This window comes from Hevea brasiliensis, chromosome 4, assembly GCF_030052815.1.
Source record: "Hevea brasiliensis isolate MT/VB/25A 57/8 chromosome 4, ASM3005281v1, whole genome shotgun sequence".
In the NCBI taxonomy this organism is placed as follows: domain Eukaryota; kingdom Viridiplantae; phylum Streptophyta; class Magnoliopsida; order Malpighiales; family Euphorbiaceae; genus Hevea; species Hevea brasiliensis.
In genome coordinates, this window is record NC_079496.1 from 101,110,169 (window position 1) to 101,120,549 (window position 10,381).

Genomic DNA, 10,381 nt, shown 5'->3' on the forward strand with positions numbered 1-10,381 from the left:
TGTTGTTATTAAGAACTTAACACATGGGATCCTAGATCTAATTAAGAGTCGGTCTTCAAAGTTCAAATGGCCTAAAAGCTGCAGAAATGGCTGTGCCAGAACAGCCTCTGACACATTCAAAAAGGACTCCCGTGCTTCTACTTTTCCCTCCTGGACAAAAGCACAGAAATGACTAGAAACATATTTTAGTAACCCACAAAGTCCTGAAAACGTGGAGTAACAACATTTAAATTCAATCCTTTGTCTTTTATGGTGTAAAATGTTCTGCTTTTAGTTGGCTATAATGAATCAAGTCACAGGCAAATACAAAAGTTTCCCAGGATCTGATGATTTTTTGAATTGCTTTTGGAATCTCAATATTTGAATTCTCTATTAAATAAGGACTTGCAAAATGTATGGCCATAAAAGGGGTTGCTTTAAATCACAGCAAAGGAAGTCCAAATGTTCCCATGTTTTCAAATAGATGATACCAATTTTTTCTTTTTTCTTTTTTAGGTGGCTCTATCTAGAATTTGAACTCCATACTTCACAGGTCTGAAAATAAAAACAACTCCAATATCACTAAACTAAAACTTATTGAATAAAATTTTGTCTATTAAGCTATCATTAATTTTAATTATTTGCTTAGAATCTTAAAATCTGCAAATTACACATGGTAGGGAGGAGGTATTTGGAGGTAAAGGAAGAATTTTTAAAGTAATAAGATTGTTTGAGAAGAAGTTTGTAAACCACACTTTTTCAGTCTACCAAATGGCTAGGTTTGGAAGGTTTTCATACTTAAATTATTTTATTTTATCCTACCTTACCTTAAGTCGGTGTGGTCTGGTTGAGATCCCATGTGGGGCGTGCCCAAGATAGAGCCTTCGGGCTTCCACATCGGTTATGAAAGTGTGTGTGTGAGTTTATAGGTATGTGCTAAGGCTCCACTCAGTCAGCAATTGTCTGGGTATGAGTGTTGATATAATAACTCCTATACTTCCGTGTGTGTGTTTCTCCCTGTCACAAAAGTAATAAAAAGTTTTTTAAGATATGATTATTGAAGGTTTTTGAAAATTTTTAAAAATTATAATTTTTTCAACCCATCAAATTGGTGAGTTAATAAGGTTTTCTCTTCAAAACCTCTAAATGCTTTAGGAAAAAAAATTTTATTTTTTCTAAATACTAAAAAAAATTATGAAGATTTGAAAATTATAAAATATCTCATTTTGAAAAATTTTATTTTATAAAATTTTATTTTAATTCATTTTAAAAATATTGAATAATTTATTATTGATGATTTAAAAAATTTTTTAAAGATTATATTACTTTCTCAATGTAGAAATTATTTAGGCTAGAAAAAAAAAAGAAAAAAAAAATCTTTTTAAATCCATGAATTATTTGAGTTTTGTATAATTTTTTTTTTTAAATTGCAGTTGATATATTTATTTCTTTCTTTTTTTTTTCAATTTAATTGTTGAACAAGTACTAATGTGAATTGGCAATGAGTACATAAAGGTCGAATCAGAAAACAAATACTCTTCATTTACCTATAAGGAATCCTGTGCTTGTTGTCAAATCTTGGCTTCCTCTACTTTTAAACATACCCCACTAACAATTGAGCAAGATGATTAGATGTTGAAGGTGATAGGAGAGGAGCCAAAGGTCAATAGGTGGACCATGTCGTTGGCACTTGGCAGTTAACTGGCCCTACTGAATTTTGTATCTTTGAGCTTGTACTTAGCCTCCATCATAAAGCTTAATCAGATTCTTCTTTATAAACACAAAATTACTTGTTGAGTCCATGTTCTTCATCATTTTAGATGGATTATTGTTTGAAATTAAATATATCTTTTCACTCTAATTAAAAAATAAAAGCATCTACATTGGATTTAAGAAATTAAAACATATATTATTTTTATAAGAGTGAATTACCTGAGAGAAATTAATTTATAAGACATTGTAGCGTGTAACGTAGGTGCATTGTGAATTCAAATTGAGGACTCATTAAAAGTCAAGTAGAATGCAATTCATTTAATTCTGTTGATATTATTTTTGCATTTCTTTTATTAGAAAATAATTTTTTAAAATTATTATAGTTAATTACTTAGAGACATGGAGGAATTAATGAGCCTTTTTATGTTTACAGTTTATATCAAATTTTATCAAAAGATGAGAAATATAAAGAAGATGAGGAAGACAGGTGTATGAGTGCAGAAGAGAAAAAAATATATAAAAAGGGAAATAAAAAAGAGTAAAAAAGAAATAAGAAAAAGAGAGTTGGGCAGTTTCGAAATTAAATTATAAAAATTAATTAATATATTTTTTAAAATATAGAGACTAATTAATTATTTTTATTAAAAATTAAATAATAAATTTATAAAAATACAAAAACTGAATAGTATTTTCCTTAAAATATTAGGATGAAGTGTAGAGTAATGGGCCAGCACTCGTCAGTAAACTTCTAGAGTTGTTAGGTTTCTCATATTTCGTAATGGCTCAACGGTTCAATTAAATATTTCCCCAACCCCAACAACTTGACGTTACTTTGCTATAGATTTATGGGTTCCTTTTAAAACTTTGAGAGGCTCTTTTAAAAGAACAAATTTAATGTAGTGTGCGGAAATCTATATATAATTTATATATAATTATTTAATTTAATGGTTAATTAGGTTAATTGCGTATGAGTTTGAGCGGTCTGTATTTATGTCAAATTAAAAATACAAGAGCATAGCAGTAGCAAATTAAAGAGAATGAAAGCAATGAGAAAAATAAAAAAAAAATTGAGGGCCTATTTGGTTTAACCGTTGAATACAATTTATAGCTGTTAGCTGATAGCTGATAACTGATAGCTGATGACAGCTGCTTTATGTTAAGTGTTTGGTAAAATTATATTTAACTGTTGCTGTCGATATGTGAAATGACTAAAATATATCATATAATTTATTTTATTTTTAAATAAATATAAAATTATAAATTTATTACATTATATTATTTATTTTATATTAAATTAAATATATAATTATTAAATTAATATATTATATTATTTAAATAAATATATAATTATTAATATTTTATATTATATTATTTATTTTATTATTGAAATAAGAAAATAATTATTTTTTAAGATAATTACATAATTTTAAAAATATAGATAAAATAATAAAATAATTATTATTGTTAATAGAAAAATTTATAATTAATTTTAAGTTTTTAGATATAAATAAATATTTTATATTTTATGTTATTAATAAAAAATATTTTAATAAAATTAAAATACGTTAATTAAAATATTAAAATTATAAATAAAAAAAATATTAATAATATTAATTTTTAAATTAAATAAAAAAGGATAATATAGTCAAAATAAAAAATAAAACTAAATCAGCTATTAACTGATGAAAAATAGCTCTAAAAATAGAGCTGATACAAACTGTAGCTGATGGGTATTATTTTAGTTGTCCATCAGCTATCAGCTCTATTTTTTTAAGCTCGTCAAACACTATAATTTATCTGTTTGGATATTTATCAGTTATTAACTATATTTAACAAGTAGATCAAATACCCCTAAGTAAAAAATAAAAGGATTGAGAATTTTGAAGTTGAAAAAGAAAAGGATAAAAAGAAAAAATAGAGTGATTTATAAATTATAGCTTGCGGCCGCATTCTGTGAATCACTAGTCAACGAGATTATTAATATAAAATTTTACAAAAGAGTAATGATGTTGCCTTGTGTAATTAATTTTAATCATTCTATTCTATCACTAAACCTTTCTTTTTCATCTCGGTCGAAAATTATTCATTTATTTATGGAAGCTAATGAAGAAATCGTTATTTTTTTTTATAAAAAATGAGAATGAAAGAAATCTGTATGAGAATGTACACAAAAAAATAAGAGAAAGTATTTAAATTTTTGAAATTTGTAGGTATTGCAGTAGGAAAAAATATTTTTTGAATAATAATAAAAGGCTTAAAAAGCCCTTTATACTTTAATGTTGTGGCTAAAATTTGAAGTTTTTTAATAATTTATGTTACACATACATCAATTTAAGATTAAAATTGAAAATTAATGAAGTAAAATTGATCCTTCAACTATTATATTACTTGAGGATTAATAATGGGTAAATTATTATGATATCTTGTTGTTTATTAAAATTAATTGTTTAGTTCTTATTTTTAAAAGTTTAATTAAAAACATTCTAATATTTTGTAAAGTCAAATGTTAGTTGATCTATTTTAACTTTGAATATTTATATTATTTAATTTTTATAATTTTTTAGCATTGGTCTCTATAATTTTAATTATTCATACTAAATTTATTTAAGGTTAAATCAAGTTGATTAACATTTTCCTTGAAAGAAATTTAATAGAAAGAGTAAAGATTTTCTTTGATAGAAATCTAATAGAAAGAGTAAAGATTTTGATTCTACAAAATCATAGCACATTTTAATTGAGTTTTTTTTTTTAAATAAGTAATTAATTTTAAAAATTACATGATAGTAATCTTTTAAAATTTATGATTGGCCTTCCCAATAATTTTTTTTTAATATTTTGAACCCAAGTTCTGTAGCGATTCATAATTCACCTAACCTACCCCACCAAGCATAGATAGTACATGTTTCTGGAAGTAGCAAAAACCAATAGTGGAAAAAACAAAATTTTTTGGAAGTTCAAACTGCCTCGTCCTGCTTATATCAAAACACCACTCCTCCTCCCACCTGTCTCCCTCTATTTCTTTCAAAGCCACCTAAAAAGCTATCTCTTTATCTCTCTTTCGAGCTTTGTACACTGTCTGTCACTGAAGGTCTTGGAGGAGCTCTCAAGAGCACAGTTAACTCTCTCGCTCTCTCCGTTCTTGTTCTTTTCACCTTCTTTGTTTTTTGTTTTTTGTTTTTTTTTTTTGGCTTTTGAGCTTTTGAATGTGTACAGATGATTTTTTGTTGCTGTTGGATCAATCAGAGTCGTAGATTCTTTTGAAAATTTGATATGTTTAGAGTTTCTCTCTCGGTAGATCTGTGATCGATATTCTTTTTCCATACATTTCTTGCGTTTCTCTATTTGATATCACTTCTCTATATGTTTTTCCTTTTCTTTTGCTTGCTGCTTTCGAATTATCTAGATTTTTAAGTGCATTGTGTTTTTTCTTTGTGGTTTTGATGTTATTCTTTATTTATAGCTCATTCGTGGAGGAATTTATGTTGATTGATGGTCGTAGCATTTTGTGGTGCATTTTAGTTCTAATTTTGAGTTTGTAGCTTTTGAACCATTTGGTACTAAGAAAGATTAAGATTAGAAATTTTACGGGATTAGGGTTTTGCTATTAATGTTGGGTTTTGCATTTCTTATTATTAGCGATGAGGTGTCTAAGCAAATCCTATATCTTATTTGAAAAGGCTTAAAGATTTGTAATGCATGCTTCATTGTTGCAAAAATGCATAAATGGGAGAAATTATGGTCATCTGTTTCTTATAGCTAACAAATAAAGGTTAAGCGTACTAAAATTTTACTAATGTACTTGTTGTCCATTTGGCTTTACCACTGATCTAGTGAGAAAATGGAATGTTGCACCTTTTGTTGTCACCATTTTTCTTAAGAACATATGCTAAAGATTGTTTCCAAGATAGAGGATGTAACACTCCTTACTCGGTCTATAGTATAGTCGAGTGAGGCCTGCTACATTCGGTGCCAGAGCACCCTATTTTATCCTATCTTATACCGTATTAATTTAATTATATTATTTTACATGTAGAAAATTTTTTTTCTATCTCATTTCATTTTTATGGAGACTCAGACAGAGTCTCCTCTAATTTTAATTAGTACATGGCGAGTTTTACTATTACCTGTTAAAACAATTTATATCTATTTCATCTATTCATTCATCACATCATGTCTCATTTACTCATATAAATTTTTCAAGAAAATAAAATAACTCATTTCATTCATATAGAGTCAAGTTATTTATAATTTATATGCAATCTAAAAATGATTTACATCATTTAATTACATACAATACCAAAATGCAAAATTTAGCTATACATGAGCCCTACCAAAATGACTGATGAGGTAACAATCTACACTGTAGTAGATCTGCTCAAGTCCTGTCTAGGCTCTATTGCTGCTGCTGTGGTTCTCCTGTACCTACGTGATGGAAAAACTAACGCGCTAAGCATAACACTTAGTGGTGCATATATAAAGAAAAATAACTAAATAATTTAAAATAATTATTTTAAGTATAACCTTATAAAGTAACATACAATTATATGAATTTACAGTCTTTTTACTTGTTTATCAAACTTTGGAAATAATTAAATTAATCGGGATATTTTTTTTCATGTAATTTATATTCGGTCTTATATAATTTATATTAATGGTTTTCCCATGTACTTGTTTGAATTTAAAATTTTATTTCTCATAACTGTGCCCAAGTAACCTATGATAGACTATAATGACTGGATACACGGCAGTATACTAGTTAGATATTCGTATGTCTACCTAGTATACAATGGTCATATCAGGCATAAGGCCAGCGAGCAGGCATAAGCCAATAATAATGAAAATTGGCACTATGGCCATCGGGCAGGCATAAAGCCAGTAGAACAATCATCTTAGACATATGTTGTCTATCAATGATTATCCCTGTGGGCAGTGCTGCAATATGTAGTCCCTAATTGGTATATCAATCGATCCAAGCTATATAAATGAGTATAGGTGTACTCTGGGCAAAACAATGTTATTTAATACTCATAGTTTCATTGATTCATGTCATTTTCATGCTTAACAAGTTATTATAATTTATTTCATCTCATATGCCAAATCATATTAGGAACCTTTCTCAAGGTCCAGGTTTAGTATCTTAGATTCACCTAGTAAATTGGCCAAGATGTGGCCCTTATTTGGCTACACTTCCTTCATGAAAGTTGTTCCTCTATGTCTTGTCATTGTTTTCCTTTTTGAATCATGTCATTTGAAGTTTTAGAACTCAAGTTATGGTCAAATAACCATAACTGGTTCATTGTCTCTTTCTGGGTCCAAAATTAGGTAGATTCTGGAGTTTGTCTTGGTCTAATTAATTGGACCTGTTACAGTCCTTTTTAGGCCAAGTGTTCTTCATAAAAGTTATTACCCTATGTCTTATGGTCACTCAAAAATTTTAATTACAATTTTTCAAATTTTGTAGAATTAGTTATGGCCAAATCACTGGCCTGGACTTAGGTACCCTATGTCTTCAGGGTCCAGGTTCAGGTTAGTAACTTTGACCTCCATTTTAGGGTTCTTATATTCATAGTTTGAAGACCATGTCTAAAACAAAGTTGGATCCCTGTTTCTTAGGGTTCCAGATCAGTATGGCTCATCCTAATTAGAGTTTTCTAGTGGTAGATATGACTAAATGAGTGTTCTGGGGTCAAATGATCACTTAGGTAATTTTCAAAATTCATATACTGACTTGACCTTGTAAATTGAACTAATTTCCTTGGTTTCTGGGTTTTGGTCAAATCATCAAGGTTGTAGATCTATGTCTTGTGGAAATTTTGCCTCTGGTTTCATTGGATTTGGGTTTTTATAGACTAAGTTATGGCCATTTTGCCAAAACTAGTCGAGTAGGCTTATGTCCAGAAAATTCTGGGCAGAATGGATTCTGGTCAGTTTGGCGACCTCATTTGGGCCAGCAATTCCGTTTAGTTAGAGGCATTTCTAGGCTTGGTATTCTTAATGAGAGTTGTAGTCCTATGTCTAAGCTTTCTAATGGTATAAAATTCAGGTCATTTGGACCTGTCTAGAGGGACTTATGGCCAAATGAATATATACTATTTATTTGGTCATTTTTCTGGGTTCAGGATTTGGTAAGCCGGATTGGATTAGCAAATTGGTCAACTTATGGACAGAATTTGGGCAGGTTTTCTTCATGAAAAATGGGGTATTTTGGGTTTAGTTTCCCCTCCAATTGGCCTCATACCAATTAGAGTCACACAATTTCAGTTATAGCTCAAACAAAACACTAGACTCATAGGTCTGAATTTCTTACAAAGAACATATACTCCCTATATTTATTCCTCCTTACTCCTAAACTACAATTTGTCATTCATAGCACTTCAATTAGTCAAAAATCAATTTCAACAAGTCAATCTCTAACAATTACACAAAATCCCTAAGTTTATGATCAAACCCTAATTCAATATTTCCAAATCAAGCATACACCCATGCAAGTCAATTCCCAATACATTAAACTTCATTAATCAACTTCCCTAACCAATTTAAAACTATCAAAACCATCAATTTCATTCTTATTCTAAGGCTGTCGAAATTTAGTAACTTCATATCCTCATGAATCTCTTTTGATTTCATGTTAATTTAACTTAATTTAGCATGTTTTTCATGCTTATGAAAGGAAGAAGAATGGTTTAGTGCACTAACCTCTTTTGTGAGATTCCCAAGCTAGCTAAACCTTCACTATTTCCCCTTCTTTTTGCTCCCAATATCTTCACCAAGATCAATTAGCAAATTTTTGTGTTTGGATTTTGAGAAAATATAGAGAAGAAGACAAGAAATTTAAGCTTAAGATGAAAGAAATGGAGGAAGAGCTTTCATGGAGTGGTTCGGCCAACAAGATGAAAAAGAAGATGATGACTTTTTCTCTTCTTTAATTAGTATTTATCTTGTTCATTTATGTGTGTCAATTTTTAATTAGTCCAAATTTTCTTTTTAATTAGATCACCCCTATGTCATGCTTATGTAATAAATAATATTTGAATTTTATTTCTTTTCTTATCTTCTTTCTTTTACTTATTTTTAATTAAATTTTTAGCAACATTTATTCACATTTTATATCATATAATTTATTTACTCAATTGGACAAGTTGGTCAAAAATCATCTCTAAAGGTGAAATGACCAAAATACCCTTCGTTTAGCTTAACAAACTAAAATTATCTGTACCGATTGATTTAATTATCCTTGCATTTTCTTAACAATCTTTTGTCATTGAAACCTCTATAACTCCTCCCTGGAGTCCCAAATATTATTTCACAGGATTCTCCACAGGTTTAGGGTTGCTAACTATCTTTACCGTAGCTGCTCGGTGAGGTCACCTATCGCTGTGACCCCGGTTTATTTAACTCATTTGCAATTCACTTCTTTTATTTTTTCTTAATTTTTCTTAGTCTTTATTCAGTCAATTTATGGCTCCTCACTCTAGTTTGAATGTAGTTACAAACATCCTAGTTGTCCGAACAAACATTAGTCATCAGAACAATAGAATGTGCGAATTACCTAAAGTGAGGGCGTTACAGAGGAGTTTGACGGGTTGGCCACAGTGTTAATGCATTTGTGGTTTTCCCCAGTAGTGGATTTAGAATTTTTTTTTTCTTTTTTTTTTTGTGTTAATAAATAAAAAATAAATTATAAAATACTACTAAAAATATAAAATATATAATTTTAATATCTTATAATTGGATTGACTAATTGGATTGACCTTGAAAAATATCAAGAATTACAACATTATTAATATTATAAAAAATATTTCTTTTTACATAGGTGACTAAAGAGTCATATATAAATTGACCACACATAAGATTATGTAATTTTATTTTGATAAAATATGATTGTACCCTTATTTAGTTTTATATTTTATTAGGGTTCAATAATTAAATTTATAAAGTATTAATTTAAATATATACATATAAGAATTATATTTTTTTAGTAAAAAGTGGGGTCAATCAACCCCTCTTTTTACTGCATGGATCCGCCATTGGTTTTCCCATGGTATATAAGTTGAGAGAAATAGTAGAACAAGTTTTGGATTGTTAATTTTTTTTAGTTGCTATATGGAGGTTTAGAAAGGAAACAAAAGCAGAAAAAATGAACCAAAAAAAGGACAAAGTGATATAAAATTTAGAAGACTTAAGGGTTGTGTTTAGATACTTGAATTCTATACGTGAACTACTATGCTGAGTTGTTCTGTCAATTAAGATACGAGTTAGTGGTTCATTAATGGTAAGAAGCAATCGGGAAGATCATGTTTGTCTAAACATTTGGCACTCTAAACTCTATGTTATCTTTCAATATTTTTTGTAAATTTTAAATAATAATAGTTTGTCATTGCATCATGGATTTTCAAATAGTAGTATTTCCAATAATAACTGCATCTAAGCATGAATAAATAGCCTGTATATTTAGGGAGTTATCATTTTCCAGATTTCTGATTAGTAGCTATAAGGAAGAGAAGATTGAAGATATTTTGCATAATTTCTCTAAGTTAAAGACGACCCTTGGTTTGCTGTGTGATCGAACTATAACTTTTCAACAAAGGGTTGACCTTGGCAATTCTCTGGGCAAGAGATATGATTGCATATGATTTAGGCCTATAATTTTATAGCACTTGGTGAAAGTGGATTTATGTTGTTGACCAAT